This window comes from Hydra viridissima, unplaced genomic scaffold (genome assembly GCF_058129835.1).
Source record: "Hydra viridissima isolate aposymbiotic clone 2 unplaced genomic scaffold, HvirCarnegie_v1 scaffold_16, whole genome shotgun sequence".
Lineage (NCBI taxonomy): Eukaryota > Metazoa > Cnidaria > Hydrozoa > Anthoathecata > Hydridae > Hydra > Hydra viridissima.
This window is the reverse complement of record NW_028324315.1, coordinates 1190172-1205318: the sequence shown is the minus strand read 5'-3', so window position 1 is coordinate 1205318 and position 15147 is coordinate 1190172. Positions and strand designations below refer to the sequence as shown.

Below are 15147 nucleotides of genomic sequence, written 5' to 3'. Positions count from 1 at the left end.
ATAACTTGCGAAAAGCTAATAGATTATTTATAGTATAATTATTTTTTTAATCAGTATGATAAAAGATGTCTGAAAGAGCTTAGTTTAAAGCAGTCGTTTTCTCACTTGATGTTCTAGCGTTCAACCGAGATTAATAAATGATTAATTACGTAAAATTTAGTTTTTTAATTTATTTTTGTTCATAAATGACATACGAGTTTTAGTTAGGCTACTTTTAATAATGTATAACATGCACAAAATGCAACATCAAAAATTCCATAAAATATTTTTAGTCATTGAACTTCTTCTATCGAACAATACTTCGTTGAATTTAAACTCAAGATGGAGTCAATCAGCGGAGCATAATATTAGATCTATCTGCTGCACTAAGAGTATGGAGTTAACTTACGGAATACAAATCTTTCATGATTCTTTGAGAGTATATAGATAAAGTTTGGTGTCGATGTAAACTCTAAAAAAAAGAAAAGATCCAAAACTTAGATGAAAGTTAATGTGAAGAGATTCAAATATTTCAAGAATTTTGAGTTAAAATAATAACAAGCGGAACTTGCTTCTCTCAAAACAATCTTCGTAGAGATTTCGTAGAGTTCCGTTTTATTATTGAATATTGACATATTAATGGTTAATAATATTCAAAAAAAAAAATTTTTTTTCTATTCTTCACAGAAGACAGTAAGTTAAGAGTTGAGAAGTCAGCTCAGATTGAGAGCATCAAAAAGTGCAATACAATAAGCTTAATGATTTGCATCATCAAAGATGTAATTCCAGTCTATAAGGTTCACTGCTGTGCAGAAATGACACTGAAAACTTCCAAATAACAAAGTTCACATCAACAAAGAAGGTATACCAATAGATAAAGCCCCTCACATAAAACCTTTCGGGCAGAGAGATGGCAGTTTTAAAAATAATGCGAAGATGAAAGCTACTTGACTTGAGTTAATATGAAGATGGGAGCTGTAAAATATTTGAAGTTCTTTTGTTAATATCATCTTTTGTTATTTTAAGTGACGATATAATAAAATGTTTCTTTTTTTTTAAGTTTGCTTTCTGCTTTGATCTTTTGCATCTCATGCAAGACTATTTCTATATAAACAGTTTGAGACTTATTTAAAGATAATAATTGATGCAGAATATAGTGGGGTGAAAAATGAGTTTTTTTGGAATTATACTTTGTTATGGGTCCTAAAAGTTGTCACTTTCCCCAAAAAAACATGCCTTTAAAATTTGATAGTGATTGAGTAAAATTTAGGGTTCCCAACTTTACTTTTAAGAAACAACACAAATTACCTTTTTTTTATGAAATTTTTTACTGCAACATACAGAACTTATTTATAAAAAGTGTCCCTTTTTTTTAGGGTTCAATTTTTGCATAGATATTAACCTTTGATGTCTGTTATGTGTAGACCTTTCTAGAAACACTAGTAACATCTTTGACAGCTCTTTCTACCCCTTTGCTATGACAGGGGAAGTCTAAAACAGTTGTTGATGTAAACTGATCATCAGGAATTCACTAAGGTCAGAGGAGGAGGAGCTAATTTCAATATTCCAGCCTATTATAGACATGTAGTTGTCAGCTTGAAAACTTAATTTGTAGGGACAACAAAATGATCTGATTATGTTTAAGCTTAAAGAAGCGCTCTTTCTTGCAGCAATTATAATTTCAACTGTTTGCTTTCTAATTTTGTTGTTTGTGTCAGAAATTGCACTTAAAAATAAAGATACTTCTTTACTCTTCATCAACTTTCACGTCAAATCCAATACAAGTAATAATCTTCTCATGTTTCAATCTTTTTATTTTTCCAAAAATCTTGTCTTTTAAGTTTTGTTTCTCTAAGATATTATCAGCAGAGACTATTTTCATGTCCTTTTGACAAATTAACAAGCATGCCTAAATGAAAGATAGCTATGATCTTTGAGATATATACCAATACGTTTCTTTATTTGGCACAAATTTAGTTCTACAGCAGATCTGTCTGAGAGTCCAGGGCAGTCACAGACCAATTAAAGAAAAGGGATAGTCAATTGCTTCTGCTTTGAAGATGATAATGATGCTGGAGTGTTTTTGATGATGATGATGATGATGATGATGATGATGATGATGATGATGATGATGATGATGATGATGATGTTGTTGATGATGATGATGATGATGATGATGATGATGATGATGATGATGATGATGATGATGATGATGCTGAAGTGTTTTTATCAATAGCATGTCAGTTTGAAGTACTGGAGCGACAGAAATGACAAAATCTAATGGCATTGCATCAGTAGGGTTTGAGCTCTGTTTGCTTTGAATATTCTGCAAATTTGATTAGAGTAATTAAAAGTAAATAAAATAATACTAAACTGTTTGGTGACAGTTTTGTACTTTTATCAAATGATGATAATGATTCTCTATCATCTTCACTTGAAAATTCTGTTGGTATATAAACTTCTCTACTTTGACATTTTATCATCAAAGAAAGTGGTAACTGATGCCGCACTAATACTATTTTTAACAAGATGCAGTATTTGGACTTTCTGTAAAATTTTTATTACCAATAATCATTATTACCAATAATCATTATTACCAATAATCATATTCCTTAAACCTTTTTGATCCAAAAATCCAATTCTAATAATGAAACTTTGAATTTAAATAGTTTCTGATCTCTGTTTTTCTTATCAAAACATTTGCAAGGACATGTTTCAAACACTTCCTCTAAAGACTGCTTAGAACTTCTGTATATGGCTGACAATCTTTTTTCATTTGAATATCTTAGAAGACTCTGCGCAGAATCTACCTATTTTTTTTGGATGGCTTGATATAAACATTGTTCAAGGTAATAGTTGGTAGCCACCAGCTTTTTCCCAAACAGATATAATATTTGAAGCTGGTGTTTTAATAATTAAATGAGCTGATATACCAGGTGAATTCTTTCTGATATAGATACATTCAAAAAGCATAAGCCTTGGTTGGTAGCATGTTCTTTGGTATACTGCAAGGATTTTCAAATATATTATTAAATGAATTTATTCTTAATGACATTATACACTTGAAAATAGCAATAGGAACATCTCTAACCATTGGAGCATGAAAAACAGTAAAAACCAATGCACAATACTAAAAACTGCTCTTATATAAGCTAAAATTTTAAACAGAGTTAAATATTAGTTTGAAAGTTAAATTTTAATTTTTTAAATAGGAGAACACATAAATTTATCAGACAGTCAAGCATACTAAAATTAAAATGCAATAAAATGTTATTTTAAGAAATTTATAACATAAGACAGCTGCTTGCACTGACTTTAACTAGCTAAAACATTATGGCAAACTCCTCCAAAATTTTTAAAAATGATTTTCAGAAAAAGGGTCTAAATAGGAATTAAAGTAGGGACTCCTAAATCTATAACAAACATTCTCACACTTGATTGTATTACTATTGACAACTATACACAACTTTTAGGACTCATAAGGAGGAAAAAAAAAATCTCACCCCACCCTAATGTGGAATTACCACCAAAAAAACGTTATAAATTCAAACATTTCATTGGCTACAAATATTTTCAATTAGAACAAAAATTTGTACAGCCAACAACCAATTGATGGGAAGATGATGCTCACAAGAACATGATATCATAAAAAAGTACATCATAAAAAAAAGCACTTAAATTGCTAATGACAAAAACAAAGGTTTATGTTTAAATGGTTTAAAGAAAGGTACCTAAGCGCCAATAAATGAATTTATATTTTCATATAGAGATTCTGACACTCCATTTAGCTGAAGTAGTGAGTCTATGTTGAGCAAGTATAACAGTTTACAAAGCATCTTGATTGCAATACAATTCCCTGAAAGAAAAATACTTAAATAATTATTTTGGCAAATACAATACATATATATACACTGCAGGCCAAAAGTTTCCGGACACTTGGATTTTGTTTAATTTTTTAATTCAAACTCCCATAATTATTTCAATAAAATTCAAATATCATATTTATTTTTTTAAAGATACATATAGTTACTATTTAAGAAAAAAAAAAGCCAAAAAATGAAATAAAAAAAATACTAAGAATACTATTCTTATTACACTGTCTTTTCGTCAAAAAATAACCCACGAGTTTTTATCACTTTTTTTGCGATCCGTGGCATCCTATTTATTAATTTATTTATTATTTCGGGTGTAATTGATAACCAGGATTCTTCTAATATTTGCCACAGGTACTCTTTGGATATTGGGCATTTTTGTCTGACCTTTCTGTCCAATTCTTCCCACAGTAACTCTATTGGGTTCAAATCTGGTGATTGGGCTGGCGAGGTCATGATTTTGAGGGCACCATTATCCTCTTGTTCCTTTATATAATTCTTACATAATTTTGAGGTGTGTTTAGGGTCATTGTCCTGCATAAAAACAAAACCACGACCAATAGTTCTTAAGCCAGAAGGTATAGCATTGTTTTCTAGAATTATTTTATATTGTTCTTTTTTCATAATACCCTCAATTTTAACTAGGTTACCTACACCAGCTGAAGAAAAACATCCCCATACCATAACTGACCCACCACCATGCTTGATTGTCGGCACTAAACACTCTGGGATCATTTTTTCTTTTGAACTGAATATCTTTCTTTATGTAATGTAATTATTTCAGAACGTTTTGCAACCGTTAAAGAAGGTTTTTTACCCATATTTTTAATTAAATAGTCGAATTATAAAATTTTAAAATTTTTTTGAAGATTTTTTTATGCAACCGTCATTAATACCAAATGAAAACTAAACAAAACTAAATATTCTTAATCATTTTAGTCGGATATCATTATATTATAAATATTTCCTTCATGTTTCAACAAATAAATAACTTTAACAAGACCAAACTCTTAAGAGTAATGAAATGCTATATATCAAGTTAAAATAAGCAATTAAAAAAACAAACTTATTTATGTAAGTTTGAGGCCAGTAATACCTAATTACTGACCTCAAACTTACATAAACACTTAAAATTAGTAAGTTTAAGTATTATAAATTAATATTATTGATTAATTTAATGATACAGGATAGATTTTAGCTTTTTATATAAAAAATATCAAGTGTCCGGAAACTTTTGGCCTGCAGTGTATATATATATATATATATATATATATATATATATATATATATATATATATATATATATATATATATATATATATATATATATATATATATATATATGACAAATTTATAAAGGGATGACAAAACAACTCAATCAAAAATTCAACATTTGTTTTGGAAATGGATTATTTCTTTTGATTTGATAAAACAAGGTATGGATTTTTTTTGTTAAATACAAAGTTGAGCTGCTTATACAAAAATAATATCTTTAATATATTATGTAACTTAAAAAATTAGTGATATATGAGAAGAGTAAAGTGTATAAGAAAATAAGAATCTGGGGCAAGTGTCAAATTTTTTTTTAAAACTGTTTTTTCTAACCCAACCCTAATGATATTAAACAATTTTTTCCAGTTTTATAATTTATTACTGCATTTTTATACTTAGTACAACTTATTACTACACTTTAATACTTAACAAGATACTAACCCACCCAAAATCTGGATCTAAAAATTCAACTTTATTTTATGAGTTTATCTGCTGCAAAAAAATATAAGTGATCAAAAACGGCAAAAGGAATTGTTTTTTAAAAAAAAGAAGAATTGTTAGGACCCAAAAGGAAGAAAAAAAAAATCTCATCCCACCCTAATGTAGAATTACCACCAAAAAAACGTTATAAATTCAAACATTTTATTGGCTAGAAATAGTTTCAATTCGAATAAAAATAAAAAAAAAACCAGAGGTATTGTTAGTCATATGTAGGTTATAGTTTATTAAATATTTTCTTTATGCTTCATAGAAGCAATTTGATTGAAGACGATCTTTTTAAATTAAAATAACTTTATTAACCTCATAATGATTTTTTCAAAAAAAAAAAAAAGAGACTGAAAAAGGTTTTTTTTAAAAATGAACTACGTTTTTGTTAGAATAAAAATTTTAGTGTAATATTTACAATAAAAACAAGAAATTGCTCAAGTTAATTTGATTGTGATTATCATAGTTATACAAAAAGTGTTGATGTTCAAATGAACTTGAGTGTGTGCATTTCTGCAGGTTAACCTTGCACTTCATCTTCTACATTTAGTTAACATATATGAAAAGTAAACAAACCATATCAAATTGGGAAGAAACTGCAGCCAAAAGTAATTTGGTTAAATTAATAGCAGATCAATTATGGTTTGGCATGAAGTGAAAATTTTAATATAGAGCAATTTCACGACTGTCTCACAAAAAATGATAAAATTAAACCAACCCAATATGGATAATACTATATCAGTAGAAAGCTCTACTTCTCCTCTTTCAAAAAATATATAGCTTATTATAGTATGTCGCTATTATAAAAAATAACATGGGCTGAAACAGAAGGTAAAAGTAGGCATTTTTACAATAATTTAATTCATTTTTAATCACCAAAGTTAAATAGAACCTATAAAAAATTCAAAAAATGTCTTACTTATTGCAATCAGGTTTTTAGCTGCACTAATCATTCCTACTTATGATAAAAACATACTTATTGCCAGACGAATTCAGAATACCATTTGTTTTAATCAAATCCTATTACCACTATTGTCACGGTGTGACATGTCACGCTGTGACAATTAGGGTACCAATTGTTTTATTTCTAAGACTACCAGTAAAACTTAGGGTTTCAAAAATGCAGCGCAATGAGAACTCAATCTAGTACATCTAAAAAAATACTAACATGTTTTAAAAAATAATTAGCTCAAGTTATTTTTAGAATCTTTTTATGTCACGGCGTGACAATTTTTTAACAACATTTAAAACAAAATTTAAAACTGCTAAACTGAAACCAAAATTGAGTTTTTATCGACTTTAAGGACCCATATTATTGAGCAGCTTACTTTCTTTTACATTATCTACAAAAACTACAAATTATAGGTATGTTTTACATAGGCAACATTTGGAGGATGAATGCTTAGCTATCCTTGAGGCTCTCTTTTGAGATGCATAGAGCCTCTCTAAAGGATAACTGTAACTCCATTGAGCCTTAGATGTAATACGTGCATCTCCATAACTAATGTGTTGCCTTTTTTTTTAATCTTTCAAGGGTTTAACATGCCTCTTACTCATGCTGAGCGTCAAAAAGAAATATCGTGAAAGGCAGTTAGAAAAGTTTGGCAAAAAAGTTAAAGAAAAAGAATCACAAAAAAGAAAAGAAAGAAGACTCGCTAATTTGGAGGCTGAGCAAGAAAAAGAAAGGCAGCAAAAGAGAAAAAGCAGACAAAAAATAGCAGAATCAAAATCTGTAGCTGTTACATCACCCCCTTACAAATCTGCAAGCACTCTTGGAAAAGCTGTTAAGAGAGCCGAGTCAGCACTACCAAAATCACCCAGAAAGAGGGCTAAAGTTGCAAAAACTTTTAACAAAAGGTAATGAAATCCCAAGCCCAGAAAAAATACTTAGTAAAAATGCATTAGATGCTTTAAATGTAAAATTGGTTCTTGATTTTTACCAGCATGATGATATATCTCGTCAAGCACCCGGTAAAAGAGACACCACTGTGGTGAGATTAAAGAACAAGAAAGAAACTGTGCAAAAATGTCATTTGTATGTTGAATGTTAATGAAGCTTATGCTGTTTTTAAAAGTAATTATCCTGAAGAATCAGTCCGAAAATCAAAGTTTGCTAATTTACGCCCACCACATGTGCTTTTGTCTAGTTTAATGTCAAGAAACGTTTGTTGTTGTCAACAGCATCAAAATATAATTCTTATCCTTGAAGCCTTGCACAAGTTTGATTCAAATTTTCCATTGTATTCACATAAATTTCCTTTAAGCATTGTATGTGATAGTGAAAAAGACATTTGGTATAATAATATGTGTACAACATGTAAAGATGCTGCAAAGCTTCATAATCTATTTCTTTTGAATGAAATTGACAAGAATAAATGCATTACATGGTACCAATCAGAAAAAGTTGCAGAAGGTTATGGAAAGGAATATATTAAAAAAATTGAAAAAAAGGGAAGAGCTGATGATCTTTATAGCACCTTTTCAAAATCTTTACCTTCATTTCTTTGGCATTACTTTATTAAACAGAAACAATCAATTACATATCGTGATCATAAGATCCAACTTCAAAGTAATCTAGACACAGCCGTTCTTGAAGTGGATTTTGCTGAAAATTTTTCAACTTTGTGGCAAGATGAAGTGCAGTCAGCACATTGGTACAAAAAGCAAGTTACTGTCTTTACTGCTGTATTTTGGTACCAAAATTCATGCTCATCAGCTGCCATAGTTTTAGATGATTTAAGCTATTTAAAAGAATCTATTCTTGTATTTGTTCATAGTTTATTATCTAAGCATATTGAATCAAGTGTTAAAATACTACAGATTTGGACAGACGGGCCAAGTAATCAATTTAAAAATCATTTTATTGCATCAGCAATACCCTGGTTGGAAGAACAGCATGATTTATAATTATTCTGGAACTTTTTTGCCGCTTCTCATGAGAAAGGACCAGTAGATGCTATTGGTGGGGCTGTTGAAAGAATAGCAACGCAAAAAATAATCCAGAGAAAATGTATGATAACTGATGCCATTATTTTTCATGAAGCTGTTAAAAATGAGACTAATTTCAATATCTATTTTGTTTCTATGGAAGATATTATAAATAAAATAAAAAAATTTAAACTTGATGAGTTATTTACAAAAGCACCAGCAAAACCAGGAATATTTGCAGCGCACCTAATTCAAAACAATAATGGGAAAATAGAAATGCGACCCTATTCAAGTGCCAAATATTTAGTGAAACAACTTACGTCTTTAGACAAAATCACCAAAAAACTTTAAAACTTTGTATATATGACAGCAATATAATATGGACGCGATTTGACACTGATATAGTATGGGCGTGTTCAGAAGATTACTATGTAAGAACTATTTTTATGAAGATGTAATTATATATTTGTCTAATACTTCTCTACTTAGTTTTAAATTTATTAAAAACAGCCCATTTACCTGGTTTATAATTACCCAAATGTGTCTGGTCACGCTGTGACGTTTACCACTAGTTAATTAAAGGTGCACCTGTTTGAAATTTAATTAAATGTTATTTAGCTATAAAACTTGTAAGAGGTATGTCTAAACTTTTTGTTTAATACCAAGTTAATAATTCAGTTCATCTATATTAGCTGAATCGCAATGTTGATCTAAAAACTAAAAAGTAATGAGAGAATTTTGGTCACGCTGTGACGTTTTATATTTTCTCGCATGAATAAGAGGCTAATATATCCACCCTAATTTTTTTTCTTGTTTTTTGTAGCACCTTTTATGAGCTAACAAAATAGCAAAAAGAATTCTTTTTATATCTATTTAATAATAAAATATTGAAGGCTAAAGACAAAAAAAAAGACGGTTGTCACGCTGTGACGGTCGTGGAATTGCTCTGTAAATGATACATGAGTCACTTAAAAATATATGAAGCTTACAATAACAATATAAGGGGGAAAAACCATTTAAGAAAAAAATAAATTTTCATGAAAACAAAACTTCATGAATTTTACAAATTTATCTAATTTTTATAGACATTTAGAAAGTTTACACTTCAAAAACTATATATTTGCTAAAAATCCAAAACTGTCATATTTTGCAAGAAAAGTTGACTCATACAAGTACCTTTTCTAGCAAAATATGACAGCAACAAAGTTTCATTATATTACATTCACATATACATACTTGAAGAGCGGTTTTAAAGTTAAAAATTTGTAAAGCATTAAACAAGCTTTCCATATGATACTTTTCTATTACTGACGTTTTTTTGATTCAATAGAATTTGATGACAATAAAACACTTAACAATTATATAAATAAAAACAATTATATAAATAAAAACCATTTTCATTTCTACCTTTTAGTAAATTGCAGTGTTTTTACAGTTTGCAGTTTTATACAAACTAAACTCACATAATAACAAAATTTGCATAAACTAAGACAAACATTTTCAGTGCAAAAGAAACAATTTTATTATTCAATTAACTTACATCTCTTCTTTGTTAACAAAAAGTTTTATAACTTTGTTTAGAGTCTACATTTGCAACTTATACAATGAAATTTATTTAACCAAAACAATTTATTATATTTTTTGTCATTTGGAGTCAACAAGTACATGTTATTTACAACTTATGAAATGTAATTTATGTAATTAACGTAATTTATGTTTATGTATCATTTAGTCAATTTACTATGAATTAGTTTGTAACTATGAAAGTTGATAGTTTGATGTCAATTAAGTAATTTAAAAATCTTTTAACTCATATGAACTCTCATAAGAAGCAACATTAAATTGAATTTGAATTTTCTTGTTTTTTATTTACAAATATTTACCATATTATCATTAATTTTCTCTACAAATACAAAATCTGAAATTATTAAGTTGAAATTAAATCTCAAAATTTTTTCGAAGATGTAAAGAAAAACAAGAAAACACAATAAATATATAAACAAAACACAATAAAAATAAACAATAATTGAAAACTGTCGTCAAAAATAAGTTGGTAGAAATATATTCAAAATGATTAAAAAATACCTGTCAACTACTGCTGTGACTAGAAGCATCAATCAGCCCTAAACTAAACATATAAAACATATAACTATAATCATGGCTTTCTCCATTAATCACATACACACATTAATCACAATCACACAAGTTTTAATCAAAATGATAAAACTAAAAAACAGTTGAAACAAAACTTCAGAAAAACGGATTTTGAAGTTTCCAACCCAGTGATAACAATAATAGTAACAAAAATAATAACTATAAAGTGCTTTCTCTTTAAATTTTAATAAATTTTAATATTCAAGTGTAACAGAGTTAAATCAAATAACTCCAAACACAGGATTAAAACTTTACATTTAGGTATATTTTCCATATCAACTCAGTGAGAATATTTGATAACACCTCTGATTTTGTTGAAATCTGTACATTTGAACTCAATAATTTACCTAGAGCAATTTGGACACTAAATTTAAAATAGTTCATAAGATACTCACATTTTAAATGTCCCAATTTATAACTTAAGGGTTTCTTATAGGGCAATCTAATTTCATAAAATTTGTTGATTAAATTATGCAAAATATTTTGAATTATTTAGAAATTTTAGAAAATATTTAAACTTAATTTTTAAAGGTTTTAAAATGAACCCTTCATGAAAAAAATTTAAATTTTTCACTTGGGGTTCATTTAAAAACCTTTAAAATCTAACATTATCATGGTATTAGCAAAAGTAAATTTTATCACGATTTAGCAGGTTCATGCATGACTTTCTAAAGAAGCAAAACCGCCAGGTTTTCATTTTTTTTTTTTACCAGGTAACTTTAGAAGGTTTCTGTTTCATAAACAATGATGGTGCTATTTATAACTTTAGAAAGTACAGTAAACTCCCAGTTATTTGAACCTCCTAAAGGAATAAGAATTTATTTCAAATAACGAAAATTTAGAATAACTAAGTTTGTTAGTTTAAGAAAAATTCACAGGGAAGGAAAATTGTTTCATATAAGCAGGAAATTCAAATAAGTGCCAGTTTGAATAACCGGGAGTTTACTGTAATAAACTTTTAGCAATAGTACTTTTAAATATGGTCATATATAATAGAAATCTAAACATTAGTTAAATAAAAAATTGACAACTTTAAACTAAATAAGATATATTGAATAATATTTTAAAGTTATTTCAAAAGTTTAGCTGTTTAAATTGAACTGCGAAACCTTACTTTTAACTTACTTCAGTAAAACAAAGAAGAAAATACTTGGTTAGAAACATTCGCATCTATCTGCACCTTCACAAATGTGATAATGAGATATGAACTCAATGTTTTTAAAATACTGACCAAACACTTAATGTTTATTTATCTAAAATAAATGTGTTTTATGACAGTAATTAACATGAACTAAGCTGCTGTAGTTTTGTGCTCTGGGTGACTCTGTTTTTTTCCTCTCAAATGATATATTTTGCTACATCACATGGAAATTATTCCTCTTACAAACATCTAATTTTCTGTTATCAAATGTCTCCTACCTTTAATGTATATTATCTTATTTAACTTAATGTATATTATCACATGGTAGAGGTGCTTGGAGGTGTAGTAATGGCTAGAGGATGATTTATAGGTATGATACATTTATCACTAAACTGGGGATGTATGAATGCAATATTAATATACTGCTTTCTTCATTCACATTTTCCAACAAACTAGTCATTATCATACATACAGGCAAGTTATTGAATTATTACAACTATTTTAGCAATATTTTTAGCAATAATTTATCATATCTGTTTCATCCATACTTGATCTTTTGGATGCCAGGATGTGGATTGTGGTGCAAAATGGAATTGTTATCAACAATAGTGAAATATGTGATCATATCTATAAAATATTTTGATATAATTTATAATAACAATTTGTAATACATGGACAATATAAACATCATGTGCCAACAGAAAATCAATTAATCAACAGAAAATGCCAAAAGGTTTATCAAAACATTGTAAATTTATTTTGTGAGTAAAGCATCAACAGTATTGGTACCAGAATGTCCCACAAGAACATGCCATTTTGGGCTAAGGAAACCCAAATTTTGTGATTAGGTATTTCAATTTTTTTTTTTCTTCTTCTTCTTGTGACTGGATGTTTTAATTTAAATGCATTAAGAAGTACATTAAGGCTGCTTAGAAATTGTCTCTTTTACATATAAACATTTTTTCTAATTCTAACAGCTTCTATGTCAGACATTATTCTGCTGTGCTTGTCATTGTTATAAAACTTTTGAAATGATTCTATAGTTGCTGCTTTTAATGCTTTCCTATGTTTATTTATTTGATTAAACCTTTCTTTCTATTTTATACAAAATTATATAAAAATTATATTAAATATACAATATTATATGGCACTTGCTATCCAAATGCTTACTAAAATCTTCAAGATTACCATTCATTTTATAATACTTTTGCATACTTTCCTTTTCATCTAATACTAAATAATTTTACTTGCCACAATTTTCTTTCAATTTATTGTAACATCTGTTTTACAAAGACAATAATCAGAACAACTGAAACATTGAAAAATAAATAATGGCTTGAATTACTTAGCAATGAACCCACGCACAAATTTCAAATTAAATTAAAAATACACGGCACACAAACTGATGATACAACTGAAAAATAATTTCCAAAGTATTTTTGCAGATGACTATGTGCAGCCTAACTGGTGCAGAATAACATTAGAAAAATATTAACGTTTCTAGTGCTGAAGTTTAGCTAATTTAAAAGTAACATGATATAGTTTATGTAAGATTTTTTAAAATTTACTTCCTTAAACATACTTATTATAGACTTTTAGCTTTGAAATTTTAAAAATAGGTTTTGGTTTACAAATGACCTTGCTAGACCAAATTTGATCTCAACTAACTAAATCTGATCTCAAACTCAGTTTTGAGGACCAAGAAAATGACCTATGGGACAAAACACATTTAAAGTTTTATAAGATTTTGCACAACTGGTTGCACTTCAAGTCCTGTTATAATTTTTTTTCACTTTTCATGTAAAAAATATCAATAACTCCTTAGATATTTTTTTTGACTATACCATTCAAAAAAATCAGCTCTTTAGTTTGTGTACTGGGACCTAAGGTATGGCACTAAAAGCCTCTTTAAAAGGTGACAACAGAATCTTTATATACTAATCTTGTTATTGCTTTATTCTATTATTAGCTTTATATTCTATTCTTATAATTGACTATTGAAGTTTCAAAATTTAATAAGATGACAATTAACAGAATTAACGGAAACAAAGTATATTGAAAAATTGGCCAAAGTAAAGCTTTTTGTGGTTTTTATAGCATGGGCCAGGTACAAAAGAAACCCTGATCACCCTGATTATGGAGGCCAGTTACTGAAATGTGTAGTTGACCATAACAATAAGCAACTTTGAATAGGAATTTTTTAAATTATTACAACTTTTTTTTTTTTTTTTTTGATTATTTTGTTTTTTAAACAATTTGTACAATTTCATGTGTTTAAAGAAACTTTTCAAAAAAAAAACTTAAGACCATTTTCATTTTAAACGTTGCTCACATGGATAGTTCTAATTTTGCAAGTACTAAATAAAATAAAAAATTCAATCTCAGCAACAATTTAAGGAGAAAATGATAAACACCATAACACTATAATAAAATAGTTTAATTTTTTTTAAATGAAGTTGTTTCATGTATTTATTTTCAATGGGAGATTAAGGTTAAATGGGATTTTCTTTAACAACAAAGAAGCAAACCTTTGGAATACCAACTAAAATATAAAGAGTTTTTAATGCGTTTTAAACTCAGAGCAACCAGTAAAAATACCTTTAACTATGGGTTTTCCACCCCAAATAAACCAAAGGATTGTTAAATCAGAATGCAAGCTGAAGTTACACACTAAACTAATGTTTAAACTATAAAGTATATATTTGAACTAAACAAGGGTGTCTACACCAGCTATCAGAGAATAGAACATATTATCATAAAAAGTAATGTCATGTGAGTGACATGAATTACAAACTACAGACGCTGCTTAATATTTTATGCTTTTTAGAAGCATAAAATATTATGTTTTAGAAGCATAAAACATAATATTTTATGCTGTTCTATTCATATATTGAATAGATCATGAAAGGAAAATTTAACAAATAAGATTAACATATTGAATTTAAAAAAGAAAAACTTTATGAAACCAACTGTAGATATATAAAAAACAATGTTTTAAGAAAATTAATTGCTGTAATGTTTTTGTCCTTAGTTATAAAAGATGCAGCAATTTCAAATTTACCAATTTATATATAAATTAACAGCATCTAACTCATGTAAGAAATGGAAAAACATACTAACATATACTAACTGCAGCAATAAAAATTTGTAGGCAAAACTGGGTAATTATATTTAATTCTACTGTAACTTACCAATTATGCATATTTATGCTCCTCAATCAATATTGATTGTATTAATACAACATTGAAATTATCCAAATTATCCATCCAAACTGTGAAAGATGTGGAGTTTTTTTTTTCTTTTCTACTTCATTCA

At 27.9% G+C, this 15147-nt stretch overlaps 1 long non-coding RNA gene across 1 annotated transcript; it reads right to left on the bottom strand.

Annotated features, from left to right (window-relative positions):
* Positions 1-86: 86 nt before the first annotated feature.
* LOC149877235 (uncharacterized) lies at positions 87-15147 on the bottom strand. Its single transcript, XR_016448081.1, has 4 exons — positions 15024-15147; positions 10623-10660; positions 3711-3835; positions 87-451 (listed from the first exon to the last, which is right to left on the bottom strand). It is a non-coding gene; the product is annotated as an uncharacterized LOC149877235 (long non-coding RNA).